Source organism: Gopherus flavomarginatus, chromosome 20 (genome assembly GCF_025201925.1).
Source record: "Gopherus flavomarginatus isolate rGopFla2 chromosome 20, rGopFla2.mat.asm, whole genome shotgun sequence".
NCBI classification, from domain to species: Eukaryota; Metazoa; Chordata; order Testudines; family Testudinidae; genus Gopherus; species Gopherus flavomarginatus.
The window spans coordinates 9689653-9710059 of NC_066636.1; the positions used below are offsets into that span (position 1 = coordinate 9689653).

General features: G+C 53.2%; 1 non-coding gene across 1 annotated transcript; it reads right to left on the reverse strand.

The window, feature by feature from the left end:
* Window positions 1-19988: 19988 nt before the first annotated feature.
* On the reverse strand, window positions 19989-20060 carry TRNAC-GCA (transfer RNA cysteine (anticodon GCA)). Its single transcript has one exon. It is a non-coding gene; the product is annotated as a tRNA-Cys (tRNA).
* Between the last annotated feature and the right edge of the window lie 347 nt (window positions 20061-20407).

The following is a 20407-nucleotide window of genomic DNA, read 5'->3' on the forward strand; positions in this document are numbered from 1 at the left end:
TTGATGGGGGGCACAGATACCTACGTCCAAATTGCAGGGGTCCCGGAGGGGCTTAGGGTCTGTCACGGAGTGTGGAGGAGTCCGGTCCTGCACCCCTCTTCCTGGGACTCACAGTGACTCTCAGCCAGCCAGTAAAACAGAATGTTTATTGGACAACAGGAGTGAAGGATACAGCAGAGTTTGGAGGCACAAGCAGGACCCCGCAATCGAGTACTTCTGGGGGTTCAGGAAACATAGTTCCCAGTTTGGGATTCCCTGAATTCCAACCACCCAGACCAAAACCGAAACTGAACCAACCCAACTCCCTCCAGACGGCCCCTTCCTGTGTCCAGCTTCCCGGGGAAAGTTGCCCACCCTCTCCCCCCTGCCTAGCTCGAGTTACAGGCTGAGCACGTGTCTGGTCCTAAAGTCACCCCCTGCTCTCCCATCCCCCACACAGACAGTCCCTACTCCCTCACAGTAATGCCCAGAGAATTTCCCGCATGGAGCAACAATGACACCATGTGGCCACGCTGGGTAATGCACAGAGCATTTCCCGTGGAGCTACATTGACACCGTGTGGCTAAGCAGGGTAATGCACAGAGCATTTCCTGCATTGAGGAACAGTGACACTGTATCAGAGGTGTAGCCGTGTTAGTCTGGATCTGTAAAAGCAGCTAAGAATCCTCTGGCACCTTATAGACTAACAGACGTTTTGGAGCATGAGCTTTCGTGGGTGAATACCCACATGGACTTTTTTTGAGGTTCGAAATGACAGTCTGGACCTCTATGTTGAATGCTTTCGCCGACGTGCACAGGCAGAAATTGTGGAAAAACAACATCGCTTGCCTCATAACCTAAGTCCTGCAGAACGCAATGCCATCCACAGCCTCAGAAACCACCCAGACATTATCATCAAAGAGGCTGACATAAGAGGTGCTGTTGTCATCATGAACAGGTCTGACTACCAAAAGGAGGCTGCCAGACAACTCTCCAACACCAAATTCTACAGGCCACTTCCCTCAGATCCCACTGAGGAATGCACTAAGAAACTGCAACATCTACTCAGGACACTCCCTACACTAACACCGGAACAAATCAACATACCCTTAGAGCCCCGACCAGGGTTATTCTATCTACTACCCAAGATCCACAAACCCGGAAATCCTGGACACCCCATCATCTCAGGCATTGGCACTCTCACTGAAGGACTGTCTGGATATGTGGACTCTCTACTCAGACCCTATGCCACCAGCACTCCCAGCTATCTCTGTGACACCACTGATTTCCTGAGGAAACTACAATGCATTGGTGGCCTTCCAGAAAACACCATCCTAGCCACCATGGATGTAGAGGCTCTCTACACGAACATCCCACACACAGATAGAATACAAGCTGTCAGGAACAGTATCCCTGATGATGTCACAGCACAACTGGCTGCTGAGCTCTGTGCCTTTATCCTCACACACAACTATTTCAAATTTGATGACAATATATAACTCCAGATCAGTGGCACAACTATTGGCACCCGCATGGCCCCACAATATGCCAATATTTTTATGGCCGACCTGGAACAACGCTTCCTCAGCTCTCGTCCACTCACGCCCCTTCTCTACCTACGCTACATTGATGACATCTTCATCATCTGGACCCATGGGAAGGAGTCTCTGGAAAAATTCCACCATGATTTCAACAGCTTCCACCCCACCATCAACCTCAGCCTGGACCAATCTATACGGGAGGTCCACTTCCTAGACACCACGGTGCAAATAAATGATGGTCACATTACCACCACCTTATACCAAAAACCTACCGACCGCTATGCCTAACTTCATGCCTCCAGCTTCGATCCCGTGCACATCACATGATCCATTGTCTACAGCCAAGCACAGAGGTACAACCGCATCTGCTCTAACCCCTCAGACAGAGACCAACGCCTACAAAATCTCTACCAAGCATTCTCAAAACTACAATACCTGCACGAGGAAATAAGGAAACAAGTCAACAGAGCCAGACGTGTACCCAGAAGCCTCCTACTGCAAGACAAACCCAAGAAAGAAACCAACAGGACTCCACTGGCCATCACATACAGTCCCCAGCTAAAACCTCTCAAATGCATCATCAGGGACCTACAACCCATCCTGGACAATGATCCCACACTTTCACAGGCCTTGGGTGGCAGGCCAGTCCTCACCCACAGGCAACCTGCCAACCTGAAACATATTCTCACCAGTAACTGCACATTGCACCATAGTAACTCTAGCTCAGGAACCAATCCATGCAACAAACCTCGGTGCCAACTCTGCCCACATATCTACACCAGTGACACCATCACAGGACCAAACCAGATCAGCCACAGCATCACCGGTTCATTCACCTGCACATCCACCAATGTAATATACGCCATCATGTGCCAGCAATGCCCCTCTGCTATGTACATTGGCCAAACTGGACAGTCGCTACGGAAAAGGATAAGCGGACACAAATCAGATATAAGGAATGATAGTATACAAAAACCTGTAGGAGAACACTTCAACCTCCCTGGCCACACTATAGCAGACCTTAAGGTGGCCATCCTGCAGCAAAAACACTTCAGGACCAGACTTCAAAGAGAAACTGCTGAGCTTCAGTTCATCTGCAAATATGACACTATCAGCTCAGGATTAAACAAAGACTGTGAATGGCTTGCCAATTACAGAACCAGATTCTCCTCCCTTGGTTTTCACACCTCAACTGCTAGAACAGCGCCTCATTCTCCCTGATTAAACTACCTCATTATCTCTAGCTTGCCTGCATATATATACCTGCCCCTGGAAATTTCCACTACATGCATCTGACGAAGTGGGTATTCACCCACGAAAGCTCATGCAACAAAATGTCTGTTAGTCTATAAGGTGCTGCAGGATTCTTTGCTGCTTTTACAGATCCAGACTAACACGGGCTACCCCTCTGGTAAGTGACACCATGTGGCCACAAAGGGTAATGCACAGAACATTTGCTGCATGGTGCAACAGTGACACCTTGTGGCCATGTAGGGTAAGGCACTATCGATTTCCTGACTGGAGATAAAGTGACAGTTTGTGGCCACACAGAGTATTGCACAGAGCATTTCCCGCATGGAGCAACAGTGACACTGTGTGGCCATCCAGGGTAATGCACAGAATATCACACCTAGGTAGAGGCTGTAGAGATCCCTGGGAGGCTTAGGGGTCGTGGGGGGTACAGATAGCTACGTCTAGGCTGGAGGCATTCCAGTGGGGATTAGGGGCTTAATAGGGGACACAAATATCTACATTCGGGCTGGAGAGGTCCCTGGGCGGCTTTGGGGGTTGTGGTGAGCACAGACACATACGTCCAGGCTGTAGTGGTCCCTAGGGGTTAAGGGAGTTGGTGAGGGGCACAGAAACCTATGTATGGTCTGGAGTGGTGCCTGGGGGACTTAAGGGGTTTGGGTTGTGCAGATACCTATGTCCCGGTTGGAGGGGGCCCTGGGGACCTTAGGGGGTTTGTGTGGCATATACATAGCTAGAACCAGCCTGGTGGGGGCCCTATGGGTCTTAGGGGGCTTGTGGGGGGCATAGATACCTATGTCCAGGCTGGAGAAGTCGTGGGAAGGGCTTAGGGGGTTCCTGGAGGTCACAAATATCTACGTCCAGGCTGGAGGGGTTCTGGGGGTATTAGGGAGTTATGGGGGGCACAGATACCTATTTTGATGCTGTAGGGGTCCCGGGGTTGCTTTGAGGCATTTTGGGGTACAGATACCTATGTCCATGCTGTAGGGGTCGCTAGGAGGATCAGTGTGTTCGTGAGAGTGCACAGATACCTATATCTAGGCTATAGGGATCCTGGGGGGCTTAAGGGTTTGTGAGGGGCACAGATACCTTCATCCAGGCAAGAGGGGTCTTGGGGGCCTTAGGGGGTTCGTGTTGGACACAGATACCTGCGTCTAGGCTGGAAGGGTTCTGGGGGGCTTAGGGGGGTTGTGGGGATCTCAGATAACTATGTTGAGGCTGGAGGGATCCCATCGTGGCCTAGGGGGCATGTGCGGGCACAGATACTTGCGTCTAGGCTGGAGTAGTTTCGGGGATCTTAGGAGGGTTGTAGGGGCACAGATACCTATGTCCATGCTGGAGGGGCCCCGTCGTGGCTTAGGGGATTCGTGGGGTCAGAGATACCTACGTCTAGGCTGGAGGGGTCCCGGGGGGGATTAGCTGTGTTTGGGGGGAACAGATACCTACGTCCCGATTGTAGGTGGCCCAGGGTAGCTTAGGTGGTTTGTGGGGGTCACAGATGCAAACATCCATGCTGTAGGGATCCCGAGGGTCTTTGTGGGGCTTTGGGGGTCACAGATACCTACCTACAGGCTGGAGGGGTCCTGTGGGTCTTAGGGGGTTTGTAGGGCATACAGATGCCTACATCTGGGCTTGTGGGTTCCCTGGGGGGCTTAGAGGTTTGTGAGGAGCACAGATACCTTTATCCAGCCTAGATGGGTCCCAGTGGGATTAGGGAGTTGTGGGGGGCACAACCTATGTAAGCAGAAGCAGGATGAACTCTACCCTGACATCTGGTGGTGAATTATGGCGAGTGTGGAAAAGAATTTCAGGGGCTGATCGTGTTTGCATAGGTACACCCACTCCGCCTGACACGGCCACGGCAGCCTGGGATGGTTGCTTTGGCGGCTGTGGTATCCCCAGTTTATTTGTTGTTGGGGCATGAGATGTGGAGTGTTGTCACCCTGATTGTGTGGATGAGGAACTGTGAAACTGCTTTGAGACAGTGATTCTCACCATCAATTCAGTGGCACTCGCTAAACAAGGGAGTGGGCTGCTTGAATGAACCAGAAACACCAATTGCACCTTTTTCTCTTTTAACAAGTGAATAGCAGAGCTGATTTTTCATTCTCTAAAGAGTTGAAGTTCCAAGTTCTTGAACTGAAATAACTGAAAAGCTGTGTTAATTAGTGAGGGAGTCTGAAACTATATTGCAGAGCAGAGGAGCTGATGAAAAAGAGCAGATTGTGAGATGATTGGAGTGGTCCATAGAGTGAGATGAGTCCAGCAGTTTTTAGGGACAGCTGGAGCAGATCACAGGTTGGCTGGCAGAGCAAAGCAGCTCGTGGGGAAAGCGGAAGTAGAATCCCACGGAGAAGCAGGGCAGTCGGCAGTGGACCACGTAAGGTGCCCCTTTTTACCCAGGCTGGTGGGGGAAAACCCTGCAGATAGACTCTTGAACTCTGGGGCTGCGGGACTGTGAGTGATTTTGGGGTTGCTGGACTCTTGAAACATTTGAGGTATCGGACTTTGGAGTCTTGGGGTGATTTGGCGATTGCTGGACTCAAGAGCCCAGGGAAAAGAACACAGACTAGTTGAGTGTTTTCCCAATTTAATGCAATGTTGTTTATCTCACATGATTAAACGTTTTCTACTACATCCAGACTCTGTGCTTCTGAGAGGGGAAGTATTGCCTCTTAGAGGCACCTAGGGGTGCGTATGTAAAATTTTCCCATGTCACTGGGTGGGGGCTCGAGCTGGTTTGCATTACGTTGTAGGGAAGGGACTCCTATGTATTGAACCCCGTCCTTACTGCTATCAATTCAGTCTGGCAGAAGGGTTCCACCTACGTCCAGGCTGTAGGGGTCCCTGGGGGGCTTAGCTGGTTCGTGGGGGGCACAGATACGTAGGTCCAGGCTGTAGGGGTCACTGGGGGGCTCAGGGGTTTGGTGAGGGGCACAGATACCTACGTCCAGGCTGCAGGGGTCCCAGAGGGGCTTAGAGGGTGTCACAGGGTGTGGTGGAATCCGGCCCTGCACCCCTCTTCCTGGGACACACAGTGACTCAGCCAGCCAGTAAAACAGAAGGTTTTTTTGGCCAACAGGAAGGAAGGATACAGCAGAGCTCTTGGGCACAGCCAGGACCCCACAATCGAGTCCTTCTGGGGGTTCAGGAAGCTTAGTTCCCAGTTTGGGATTCCCTGAATTCCAACAACCCAGCTCCAAACCAAAACTGAACTAACTCCCTGCAGCCGGCCCCTTCCTGTGTCCAGCTTCCCGGGTAAAGGTGTTGACCACCTCTCCCCTGCGTAGCTTGAGTTATAGGCTTAGGTCCTGTCCCTCACCTAAAGTCACCCGCTGCTCTCCCATCCCCCACACAGACAGTCCCTTCTCCATCACAGTAATGCCCAGAGCATTTCCCACATGGAGCAACAGTGACACCGTGTGGCCACGCAGGGTAATGCACAGAGCATCACACCTACGTAGAGGCTGTAGAGATCCCTGGGGGACTTAGGGGTCATGGGAGGTACAGATAGCTACGTCCAGGCTGGAGACATTCCGGGGAGGCTTAAGGGGGTTCTTAGGGTCACAGATACCTATGTCCAGGATTGTCGGGACCCTGGGGGAGTTAGGGGGGTTGTGGGGGGCATAGGTACTTGTGTCAAGGCTGTAGAGGTCCTGGTGGGGATTAGGGGCTTCGTGGAGGACACCAATACCTACGTCCAGGCTGGAGGGGTCCCTGGACGCCTTAGGGATTTGTGGTGAGCACAGTGGTCCCTGGGGGTTTAGGGACTTGGTGAGGGACATAGATACCTATGTATGTCTTGGAGGGGTCAATGGGGGGCTTAGTGGTATTGTAGGGGACACAGATACCTACGTCAAGGCTATAGGGATTCTGGGGGGGCTTAGAGCATCAGTGGGGAACAGGTACCTACATCCAGGCTGGTGGGGTCCCGGGGGGCTTAGGGGGTTTGTGGGGGCACAGATATGTTCTTCCAGGCTGGAGAGGTTCCGGGGAGGATTAGGGGTTTTTGCGGACAGCAGAGATACCTATCTCCAGGCTTTAGGGGTCCCTGGGGGGCTTAAGGTTTTTTTGGGAGGCACAGATATCTATGTCCAGGTTGGAGTGGTTCCTGTGGGGTTTAGGGGGTTCCTGGGGGGCACAGATACCTAGGTCCATGCAGCCTAGATGTAGGTATCTGTACCTCCACAAACTCCACCAGAGAGGTCCTTTGGGGCCATCTGCCTCTCCCAAGTCAGGCTAAAGGAGGAGGGTTGGGCGTGGGGCTAGCAACAGAGACTTTTACTCTGGAAAAAGAAGGGTCTTCAATTCGAAGATGCATGACGCTGGGTGGTAAAAGCCATGAGGAAGCCACTAAGCCGATTACCCTTCTTGCAACCAGGAGGATTACCATAGGCACATGGAACGTGAGACACCAGACAGGCACTGCAGTGGAACTCCCAAGGCAAGCGGAAAAGAGGCCGTCCAAGAAACACCTGGCGATGTGACCTTCAGGCTGACAGCAAAAAAATGGGCTATACCTGGAACCAGTTAGAACGAATGGCCCAGGACAGAGGACTCTGGAGATCTGTTGTTGGTGGCCCATACCCCGATTGGGGTGATGGGCGTATGTGAGTGAGCGAGTACCCCCACAGCCCCGCTGGGACTCCTACAGCCTGGACATAAGTATCTGTGCACCCCACGAAACCTTAAGCACCTGTAGGGACGCCTACAGCATGGACTTAGGTATCTGGGGCCCCCCAAAACCCCCTAAGCTCACCAGGGACCCCTACAGCCTAGATATAAGTATCTGTACCCCTCCCCCGAACCCTATAAGACCTCCCTGGATCCGCCAGCCTGGACTTTGGTATCTGTGCCCCCCACGAACCCAGTAAGCCCCCCAGGGACCCTCCAGCCTGGACAGAGGTATTTGTGCCCACCAGAAACCCCCTTAGCCCCTCAAGGACCCCTCCAGCCTGGATGTAGGTATCTGTGCCCCTCATAAACTGCCTAAGCCACCGCCCCCCGGGAACACTCCAGCCAGGACCTACGTATCTGTGCCCCCTCAACACACTAATTTCCCCTGGAAGCCCTATTGCCTGCACATAGGTATCTCTGCCCCCCACAAACCCCCTAAGGCTCCCAGGAACCACTACAGCCTAGACGTATGTATCTGTGCCCCGCAGAAAACCCCTAATCCACCCGGGGATCCCTACAGCATGGACCTAGCCCTGGGCTTCTCCTCCCCCCCGCCCCCTCCCCAGCATGGCTCCAGCCCAGTCCAGGGCTTCTCCTCCCCTACTCCAGCTAGGCTCCTCTCCCCCCCGGCCCCCTGCCAGTATCTGGAGCTTCTCCTCCCTCCAACCTACCACTGCCCCCAGCCCCAGCCTAACCAGGCTCCCTGGGGCACCCGATGCTGCTGTGGCCGGAGCCGAGCCTGGCGGGCAGGGAGCAGCGATTCACGCGGAGGCCATGGCAGAGCCATCAGCCCGAGAGGTGAGGGGCAGCCCCAGGGAGCGGGGCGAGCTGTGCTGCTGCTGGCCCTGCACCCCCGCCCACCCCGACCCCTGAGGCTGTTTGGGGGGGGACTCACTCAGCCCCCGCAAGAGCAGGGAGGGGGGAGCAGCTGAGCTGAGACTACCCAGCAAACAGCTGATCGCAGCTGCACGCAGGCTGCCCCCGGGGAAAAGCTCAGCTGGACGTAGGTATCTGTGCACCCCACAACCCCCTAAGCGCCCCAGGGACCTATACAGCCTGGAAGTTGTCATCTGTGCACCCCATAAACCTCCTAATGCCCCCGAGACCCGTCTAGTCTGCACAGAGGTATCTGTGACCTCCAATAAACCCCTAAGCCCCCCAAGACCCCTACAGCCTGGACGTAGGTATCTCTGACCCACAAGAACCCCCTGAGGACTCCTTCAGCCGCGATGTAGGTATCTTTACCTCCACAACCCCCTAAGCCCCCCAAGGGACCCCTACAGACTGGACATAGGTATCTGCACCCCATCCACCTCCAAAGCACCCCTGGGACCCCTATAGCCTGGAGTTAGGTATTTGTGCCCCCCACGATCCCCGAAGGCCCCCCGGGACCCCTATAGCCTGGACATAGGTATCTGTGACCCCCACAAATGCACTAAACCCCCAGGGAGCCCTCCAGTTTGGACGTAGGTGTCTCTGCCCCCCGCAACCCCCAATCCCCTCGGGACCCCTACAGCCTGGACTTAGGTATCTGTGCCCGCCCCGACCTCTAAGCACCTCCGAGACCCCTACAGCCTGATGTTAGGTATCTGTGCTCCCACAACCTCCATAAGCCCCCCAGCCACCCCTCTAGGCTGGACATGGGTATCTGTGCCACCCACGAACCCCATAAGACCCCCAGGGACCTCTCGAGGCTGGATGTAGGTATTTGGGCCCCCCACAAACCATCTAAGCCTCTCCAGCGACCCCTAAAGATGGGAGATAGTTATCTCTGCCCCCATGAACCCGTAAGGCCCACAGGGACCCCTACAGCCTGGAGATAGGTATTTGTGCACCCCAGAAACTCCCTAACCCTTCCCAGGACATCTCCAACCTGCACGTAGGTATCTGAGCTCCCCACGAACCCCCTAAACCCTCCCCGGGACCCTGACAGCCTGAATGTAGGGTTATGTGCGACCACAGCCCCTTTATGTGCTCCAGGAACATCTACAGCCAGGACGTTTGTATCTGTGCCCCCCCAAAACCCCCTATTCCCCACGGGAACCCCTACAGCCTGGACGTAGGTATCTGTGCCCCCCACGAACCCGCAAAGCCCCCCAGGAACCTTTACAGCCAGGGCATTGGTATCTCTGCCCCCCATAAATCTCCTAAGCCCTCCGGGACCCCTCCAGCCTTCACATAGATATCTGTGACCCCCAGAAAGCCCCTAACGCCCCAGGAACCCCTAAACCATGGACGTAGGTATCTGTGACTCCAACGAACCTCCTAAACCACCCCGGACCCCTCCAGCTAGGATGTATGTATCTGTTCCCCCCTCTACCCCCAATCCCTTCGGGACCCCTAGACCCTGGACGTAGGTATCTATGTCTGCCCCAATCCCCTAAGCACCCCCATTATCCCTTTAGCCTGGACGTAGGTATCTGTGCTCCCACAACCCCCCTAAATGCCCCAGCGACCCCTTCAGCCTGGATGTACCTATCTGTGACCCCCACGAACCCCCTAAGCCCCCAGGGATCCCTACAGCCTGGACACAGGTGTCTGAGCACCCTATGAACCCCCTAAGCTCCTCGGGACACATCCAGCCTGGATGTATCTGAGCCCCCAGTGAACTGCCTAATCTCCCCGGGACAATGACAGCCTAGACCTAGGTATCTGTGCCCCTCAAAAACCCCCTATACCCCCCAGGACCCCTCCAGCCTAGGTAGGTATCAGTACCCCCACGGCCCCCCTGGGACTCCTACAGCCTGGAGGTTCGTACATGTGACCCCCACGAAACCCCAGGCCCCCTGGGACCCCTCCAGCCTGGACATAAGTATCTGTGCACCCCACGAACCCATAAGCACCTGTAGGGACGCCTAAAGCATGGACTTAGGTATCTGGGGCCCCCTAAAACCTCCTAAGCCCACCAGGGAACCCTACAGCTTAGAGATAAGTATCTTTGCCCCCTCGAACCCCATGAGCCCCCCCGGACCCCTCCAACCTGGATTTAGGTATCTGTGCCCCCCTCGAACCCGCTAAGCCCCCCAGGGATCCTCCAGCCTGGACGGAGGTATCTGTGCCCACCAGAAACCCCCTTAGCCCCACAGGGACCCCTCCAGCCTGGATGCAGGTATCTGTGCCCCTCACAAACTGCCTAAGCTCCCCCCCGGGAACCCTCCAGCCTGGACCTATGTATCTGTGGCCTCCCAACATACTAATTCCCCCTGGAAGCCCTATTGCCTGGATGTAGGTATCTCTGGCCCTCACAAACCCCCTAAGCCCCCCAGGAACCCCTACAGCCTAGATGTATATATCTGTGCCCCCCAGAAATCAACAAATCCCCCTGGGGACCCCTACAGCATGGATCTAGGTATCTGTGCCCCCCAGGAACCCCCTAAACCTCCCAGGAACCACTCCAACCTGGACATAGATATCTGTGCCTCCAAAAAAAACCTTTAGCCCCCAAGGGACTCCTAGAGTCTGGAGATAGGTATCTCTGCTGTCCGCAAAACCCCCTAATCCTCCCCAGAATCTCTCCAGCCTGGATATACATATCTGTGCCCCCCACAAACCCGCTAAGCCCCCGGGACCCCTCCAGCCTGGATGTAGATATCTGTGCCCCCCGACACCCTAAGCCCCCCCCCAATTCCTATAGCCTTGACGTAGGTATCTTTGTCCCCTACAATAACACTAAGCCCCCCCAGGAACCCCTCCAGGACATACATAGGTATCTGTTCCCCTCACCAAGTCTCTAAACCCCCAGGGACCACTGTGCTCACCACAACCCCCTAAACCGTCCAGGGACCCCTCCAGCTCAGACATAGATATTGGTGTCCTCCACGAAGCCCCTAATCCCCACCAGGACCTCTACAGCCTGGATGCAAGTACCTATGCCCCTCCACAACCCACCTAACTCCCCCAGGGTCACAACCATCCTGGACGTAGGTATCTGTTACCGTACGAACCCTCTTATGCCCCCCAGGAATGCCTCCACCCTGGACGTTGCTATCTGTACCTCTCATGACCCCTAAGCCCCCCAGGGATTTCTACAGCCTCTACGTGGGTGTGCTGCTCTGTGCATTACCCTGCGTGGCCACATGGTGTCACTGTTGCTCCATGCAGGAAATGCTCTGTGCATTACCCTGCATAGCCACACGGTGTCACTGGTGCTCCGTGAGGGAAAAGCTCTGGGCATTACTGTGATGAAGTAGGGACTGTCTTTGTGGGGTATGGGGGAGCAGCGGGTGACTTTAGGTGAGGGACAGGACCTAAGCCTGTAAATCGAGCTAGGCATGGGGGAGGAGATCAGCACCTTTGCCTGGGAAGCTGGACAAAGGAAGGGGCCGGCTGGAGGGAGCTGAGTTAGTTTAGTTTCGGTTCGGGGCTGGGTAGTTGGAATTCAGGGAATCCCAAACTGGGAACTAAGCTTCCTGAACCCCCAGAAGGACTCGACTGAGGGGTCCTGGTTGTGCCCAAAAGCTCTGCTGAATCCTTCGTTCCTGTTGGCCAAAAAAACCTTCTGTTTTACTGGCTGGCTGAGTCACTGTGTGTCCCAGGAAGAGGGGTGCAGGGCCGGATTCCACCACACTCCGTGACAGACCCTAAGCCCCTCCGGGACCCCTGCAGCCTGGACATAGGTATCTGTGCCTCCACCAAATCCCTGACCCCCCCCCCAGGGACCCCATCAGCCTGGACATAGGTGGAACCCTTCTGCCAGGCTGAATTGATAGCAGCAAGGACTGGGTTCAATACATATGGGTCCTTTCCCTATAACGGAGTACAAACCAGCTCGATCCCCCACCCATTGACATGGGAAAATTTTACATACCCACTCCTAGGTGCCTCAAAAAGGCAATACTTCCCCTCTCGCAAGCACAGAGTCTGGGTGTAGCAGAAAAATGTTTAATAACGTGAGATGAACAACAGAGCATTAAATTGGGAAAACACCTCAACTAGGCCGTGTCCTTTTCCCTGGGCTCTAGAGTCTAGCAATCCCCAAACTACCCCAAGACTCCAAAGTCCAATACTTCAAATGTTTCAAGACTCCAGCAACCCCAAAATCACCCACAGTCCCGCAGCCCCAGAGTTCAAGAGTCTATCTGCAGGGTTTTTCCCCTGCCAGCCTGGGTAGAAAGGAGCACCTTATATGGTCCACTGCCAACTGCCCTGCTTCTCCATAAGATTCTGCTTCTACTTTTCCCACTAACTGCTCAGCTCAGTCCACCAGCTGATCTGCTCCAGCTCTCTCCAAAAACTGCTCCACTCACCTCACTTCATGGGCCATTCCAACCATCCCACAAACTGCTCTTTTTTTTCAGCTGCTCTGTAATATAGTTTTAGCCTCCCTCATCAGTTAACATAGCTTTTTAGTGATTTCAGCTCAGAAACCTGAACCTTCAATATTCAAGAATATCAAAAATCAGCTCTACTACTCAACTGTTAGAAAAAAAAAAGATGCAATTGGTGTTTTTGATCCATCCAAGGAGCCCACTCCCTTGTGTAGCGAGTGCCACCCAATTGATGGTGAGAATCCCTGTCTCAAAGCAGTTTCACAGTTCATCATCCACACAATCAGGGTGACAACACTCCACATCTCACACCCCAACAACAAATAAACTGGGGATACCACAGCTGCCAAAGCAACCATCCCAGGCTGCCGTGGGTGTGTCAGGTGGGGTGGGTGTGTCTATGCAAACACGATCAGCCCCTGAAATTCTTTTCCACACTCGCCATAATTCACCACCAGATGTCAGGGTAGAGTTCATCTTGATTCTGCTTACATAGGTATCTGTGCCCCCCACAGCCCTCTAATCCCACTGGGATCCATCTAGGCTGGATAAAGGTATCTGTGCTCCCCACAAACCTTTAAGCTTAACCCCCCCAGGGTACCCACAAGCCCAGATGTAGGCATCTGTACACCCCACACGCCCCAAAAGACCCACAGGACCCTTCCAGACTGTAGGTAGGTATCTGTGACCCCCAGAGCCCCACAAAGACCCTCGGGACCCCTACAGCATGGATGTTTGTATCTGTGACCCCCACAAACCGCCTAAGCTATCCAGAGCCCCCTACCATCAGGACACAGGTATCTGTTCCCCCCGCAACACACCTAATCGCCCCCGGGACTCTGCAGCCTAGACATAGGTATCTCTGACCCCACGAATCCCCTAAGCCACGACAGGACCCCTCCAGCATGGACATAGGTATCTGTGCCCCCACAACCCTCCTAAAATTCCTGAAACCCCTCCAGCCTAGATGTAGGTATCTGTGCACCCCACAACCCCCCTAAGCCCCCGGAACCCCTACAGCCTAGACGCAGGTATCTGTGCCCAAAATGAACCCCCTAAGGTCCCTAGGACCCCTCTTGCCTGGATGAATGTATCTGTACCCCTTACAAACCCCTTAGCCCCCCCAGGATCCCTATAACCTGGACGTAGGTATCTGTGCACCCTCACGAACCCACAGATCCTCCCAGGGACCCCTACAGCATGGAAGTAGGTATCTGTACCCCAAAATACCCCAAAGCAACCCCAGGACCCTTACAGCTTCGATATAGGTATCTGTGCCCCCCCACACTCTAATACCCCCAGAGCTCCTCCAGCCTGGATGCAGATATTTGTGGCCTCCAGGAACCCCTTAAGCCCTCCCCACAACTTCTCCAGCCTGGACATAGGTATCTCTGCCCCCCACAAACCCTCTAAGACCCATAGGGCCCCCACCAGCCTGGTTGTAGTTATTTGTATGCCACACAAACCCTCTAAGCTCCTCAGGGCCCCCTCCAACTGGGACGTAGGTATCTGCGCAACCACGACCCCTTAAGTCCCCCAGGCACCCCTCCAGACCATACGTAGGTGTCTGTACCCCTCACCAACTCCCTAAACCCCCAGGGACCACTACAGCCTGGACGTATGTATCTGTGCTCACCACAACCCCCTAAGCTGTCCAGGGACCTCTCCAGCCCAGACATAGATATTTGTGTCCTCCATGAAGCCCTTAATGCCCACTGGAATCCTCCAGCCTGGACGTAGCTATCTGTGCCCCCCCGTGACCCCAAAGCCCCCCACGGATCTCTACAGCCTCTACATAGGCGTGATGCTCTGTGCATTACCCTGCGTGGCCACAAAGTGTCACTGTTGCACCATGCGGGAAATGCTCTGTGCATTACTGTGATGGAGTAGGGACTGTCTGTGTGGGGGATGGGAGAGCAGCAGGTGACTTTAGGACCGGACACATGCTCAGCCTGTAACCTGAGCGAGGCAGGGGGGAGGGGGTCAGCACCTTTGCCCGGGAAGCTGGACACAGAAAGGGGCCGGCTGGAGGGAGTTGGGTTAGTTCAGTTTCCGTTTTGGGCTGGGTGGTTGGAATTCAGGGGATCCCAAACTGGGAACTAAGTTTCCTGAACCCCCAGAAGGACTCGATTACGGGGTCCTGCTTGTGCCTCCAAGCTCTGCTGTATCCTTCGCTCCTGTTGTCCAATAAACCTTCTGTTTTACTGGCTGGCTGAGAGTCACTGTGAGTCCCAGGAAGAGGGGTGCAGGACCGTACTCCCCCACACTCCATGACAGACCCTAAGCCCCTCCAGGACCCCAGTAGCCTGGAAGTAGATATCTGTGCCCCCCACCAAACACCTAAGACCCTTGGAGACCCCTCCAGCCTGAACTTAGGTATCTGTGCCCCCCACAAACCCCCTAAGCCCCCCAGGGACCTATACAGCCAGGACATTTGTATCTGTACCCCATATAGACTCTATAAGCCCCCTGGGACACTCCAGTGTGCATGTAGATATATGTGCCCCTCAGAAACCCCCTAACCCCCCAGGAACCCATACAGCCTGGACAACCCCCATAACGCCCCCCTGGGACATCTACAATCTGGACGTAGATATCTGTGCCCCTCATGAAACCTCTAACCCCCCCTGGGACCGATACAGCCTGGACATAGGTATCTGTGCCCACCCAAACCCCTAAGACCCCCTGGTACCCCTACAGCCTGGTATCTTGGGCCTCCAAAAATCTCCTAAGACTCCCAGGGTGCCTCCAGCCTGGACGTAGGTATCTTTGCCCCCCACTAACCCCCAAAGCCCCCTGGTACCACTACAGCCTGGATGTAGGAATATGTGCCCCTCATGAACCCTCTAAGCCCTCCTGGGACCCCTAGAGCCTGGAGAATTGTATCCGTGTCCCCCTCAAACTCTCTAAGCCCCCCAGGGACCCCTATGGCCTGGATGTAGGTATCTGTGCACCTCAAGGCCCCTAAAATCCCCCGGATCCCTACAGCCTGGATGTAGGTATGGCGGTGCTGCCTGTGGGAGCCAGCTCAGGTAACTCAATCAGGGTGAACTGCAAACAAAACAGGGCAGACAAATCCCAAATGCTGGTGGTTATTTCAATACCTAGATTTACCAAGCCAGCACAAAACAGCTTCTGTAGTACCTCACTGGTTACTTAGAAGTTTAAACCACGCAGTTCCCTTAAAGTACCCAGCCTCAGGCCTCCGTCCAGACACACCTGTCAGATATGATGATGATTCCTGAAAATCTTACTTCAACATATAAAAGAAAAGGTCCTTCCAATCCCAAAGGATCAGCCACATACCCAGGTTAAATTATAGCTTAGATCTTACCTAAAATACATGCTATAGCCAATTCTTATTAACTAAGCTAAAATTTATTAGTAAAGAAAAGAGAGAGAGTGTTAGTTAAAAGATTAATAGACATATAGACTTGAATTCAATTCTTGAGGTTCAGATATACAGTGGAGATGAGCTTGTAGTTGCCAAAAGTCCTTTTAGAAATAGTCCATAGGTTATAGTTCAATTTCCATATTCAGGGTGGCTCCAGTCAACGACTGGGGATCTCAATCCTTGTGGCTTAAGGTTTCCCCCTCTTGAAACCCAAAGCAGATCTGGGATGAAGAAGGATCGTGTCCCAGGTTCTTATACATTTCCAGCAGCCTTTCAGCCTGAGAAAACAATAGGCTTAACTCTCCTTCCAAACATCCTGGCAATTAGTACAGGGTAATTTATTCATCAAACAGTTCAAATCCACATTGGAGACCTGCCCTACATGCCTATGGGTCCCAATCTGGCTGACTCATTATACAAGGAGCACTTCCATGCTGGGCAAACAATGGTAGCCAATGAAGGAATGTATCAGATTCCAAGTTCAGACTGCAGGATACGTGAATGCTGACTCCCGAGGTTGTGGTTTAGTCCAGGCCTGCGTAACTCGTAAAGTGGCAAGGGCAATACTACTACAAAGAAAACAGCTGAGGGCTGAAACCTCACAGAACGCCCCCCAGCACCGCACAGCCCCTCCGAAACACAACCCCCCCAACACCACCCACCCTGCAAAAACAATGTCGCCAGCGCCTCCCAGGCCCCCCGAAACAATCCCCCCCCAAGTGCCGCTCGCCTAGTAGAAACAAACCCTCCTTCCCCAGCACTGTCCTGCCAAAACAGGGGTAATGAACCTTTCTAATATGTTATAGGGGGCCCCTAAGGTAGTGTAATTAAGGTAAAAGAAAACTGTCTCTTTGCTAGAAGTAGAATAAGATCTTTCCCCCACTTTGCAATCAATTGCCCTGTTGACTGAATGAGGTGTGACTGAGGAAGGCGTGGAAGGCAGCACCTCCAGACAGCTGCACCCCTTGGCGACGGGCTGGGAGCCAGAGCAGATCAGTAGAACAGGTCAGCCACTGACTCACCATTCACCTCCTCAGCCCCCCGCTCACCTCCTCACCCCCCTTCCCCTGCTGCCGGCTCACCCGCCCCGCCTGTCACTGCCCACCCACTCGCCTCAGCCCCCACGGCTCATCTCCCTGCCACACGCTCGCCTCCTCAGCTCTCCTCCCCCACCGCCAGCTCACCTGACCCCCCTGCCAATTCCCGCCCTCTTCCCTCCTCAGACCCCCACTCCCCCAGCTCACCTGCCCACTGCTCACCTCTGTTCCCCCCCTCCCTGGCTCACATACTCACCCCCCGCCATTGCCCACCAGCTCGCCTCCTCAGCCTACCATCCCCGGCCAGTGATGAGCTGCCAAAATCTTAACAATCAGTTCCCTCCTCCCCCAAGTGGGGGTTGTGGCCCACCCCTGCCCCTTGGGACTCCTGCCCCATCCAACTCCCCACGTTCCTTGACACCCCCCCGGGGACCCCTACCCCATCTACCCTCCTTCCCTGTCCCCTGCTGCCCCATCCAACCTCTCCTCTCATTCCTGATGACCCCCGGGACCCTTGCCCCATTATACCACCCTTCTCCCTGTCCCCTGATGGCCCCTGGAACCCCTGCCCATAACGGTTCACACGGGAAGGCTGGGAGGGCTGAGAAGCAAACGGCGGCTTCGTGCTCAGGCCCAGGGAGGCAGAGGGGAGGTAGGTGAGCTGGTGTGGGGAGCGGTTCCCCAGTGCCCCCCGCGGGTTATCTGCTGCGGTGCGGGCGGCCCCCATGCCCCAGCTCACCCTTTTCTGCATAACTGCTGCCTGGCCATTCGATCCCTAGTGTGTAACAGTGAATGGGATTCTTCCATCCTAAGTGCAGGATTCTGCACTCATCCTTGCTGAACCTCATCAGATTTCTTTTGCCCCAGTCCTCTAATTTGTCTAGGTCCCTCTGTATCCTATCCCTACACTCCAGGATATCAACCACTCCTCTCAGTTTAGTGTCTTCTGCAAACTTGCTGAGGGTGCAATCCACACCATCCTCCAGATCATTAATGAAGATATTGAACAAAACCGGCCCCAGGACCGACCCTTGGGGCACTCCGCTTGAAACCGGCTGCCAACTAGACATGGAGCCTTTGATCACTGCCCATTGAGCCTACGATCTAGCCAGATTTCTATCCATCTTATAGTCCATTCATCCAGCCCATAATTCTTTAACTTGCTGGCAAGAATACTGTGGGAGACCGTATCAAAAGCTTTGCTAAAGTCAAGGAATAACACATCCACTGCTTTCCCCTCATCCACAGACCCAGTTATCTCCTCATAGAAGGCAATTAGGTTAGTCAGGCATGACTTGCCCTTGATGAATCCATGCTGACTGTTCCTGATCACTTTCCTCTCCTCTAAGTGCTTCAGAATTGATTCCTTGAGCACCTGCTCCATGATTTTTCCAGGGACTGAGGTGAGGCTGACTGGCCTGTAGTTCCCCGGATCCTCCTTCTTCCCTTTTTTAAAGATGGGCACTACAGTAGCCTTTTTCCAGTCTTCCGGGACCTCCCCCGATCGCCATGAGTTTTCAAAGTTTCATTCTTCCGCTTTACTCTGCGCTGGTTAGGCCTCAACTGGAGTATTGTGTCCAGTTCTGGGCACCACATTTCAAGAAAGATATGGAGAAATTGGAGAGGGTCCAGAGAAGAGTAACAAGAATGATTAAAGGTCTTGAGAACATGACCTATGAAGGAAGGCTGAAAGAATTGGGTTTGTTTAGTTTGGAAAAGAGAAGACTGAGAGGGGACATGATAGCAGTTTTCAGGTGTCTAAAAGGGTGTCATCAGGAGGAGGGAGCAAACTTGTTCACCTTAGCCTCCAATGATAGAACAAGAATCAAATGGCTTAAACTGCAGCTTGGAAGATTTAGGTTGGACATTAGGAAAAAGTTCCTAACTGTCAGGGTAGTTAAACACTGGAATAGATTGCCTAGGGAAGTTGTGGAATCTCCATCTCTGGAGATATTTAAGAGTAGGTTAGATAAATGTCTATCAGGGATGGTCTAGACAGTATTTGGTCCTACCATGAGGGTCGGGGACTGGACTCGATGACCTCTCGAGGTCCCTTCCAGTCCTAGAGTCTATAAGTCTATGGCCAATGTCTCTGCAATCACATCCGCCAACTCCTTTAGCACCCTCAGATGCAGCACATCCAGCCCCATGGACATGTGCTTGTCTCCAGTTTTTCTAAATAGTCCCAAACCACTTCTTTCTCCACAGAGGGCTGGTCACCTCCTCCCCATGCTGTGCTGCCCAGTGCAGCAGTCTGGGAGCTGACCTTGTTTGTGAAGACAGGGGCAAAAAAAGCATTGAGTACATTAGCTTTTTCCACATCCTCTGTCCACTAAGTTACCTCCCTCATTCAGTAAGGGGCCCACACTTTCCTTGACTTTCTTCATCTTACTAACATACCTGAAGAAACCCTTCTTGTTACTCTTAACATCTTTTGCTAGCTGCAACTCCATGTGTGATTTGGCCTTCCTGATTTCACTCCTGGATGCCTGAGCAATATTTTTATTCTCCTCCCTGGTCATTTCTCCAGTCTTCCACTTCTTGTAGGCTGCTTTTTTGTGTTTAAGATCAGCAAGGATTTCACTGTTAAGCCAAGCTGGTCGCCTGCCATATTTACTATTCTTTCTACACATCGGGATGTTTTTTCCTGCAACCTCAATAGAGATTCTTTAATCCTTTAGAGGACTGGAACTGATTTCAGTGGAGGCACATGTTTGCTAGGTTTTTATGCATTTGCACAGGAAAATATTGAGTGTTTCCATTCATTTCAGGGATCCCTATTCAGTGGAACTCCTGAACATAAAGGAAATGCGATTATTTTTGTTGAAGGAAGAGGTTTATAAGGTGGCAATAGGATTTGAACCAAGAACCCTTTGATTTGCAGTCAAACACTCTACCACTGAACTACGCCCCCATGACTGTGCTGGAGATGTCTGTGATCTTAAAGATTTTGAAGGACAGGCCCTGCCTCGGAGATCTCCTGTTCTCTTCCCAGACCACAGTGCTTTTAAAAATGGGGTTTCATTAAACTTATAGATGCATGGAGACACCACAGCTTGCACACCCACCCACATAGCTTCCCCCAGTGACATAGCTACCACCTCTCAGGGAGATGGAATAACTACACAAACAAGACAGCTCTCTCCCCTCTGCTTAGAGCATCTTCATTCTTCATGAAAAGGTAGGAAATAACCTCCTGAATGGACAGTAGCCAATTGATCAAATATTGCTGGGTCTGCATTCAATATTGGTAACTGGTCA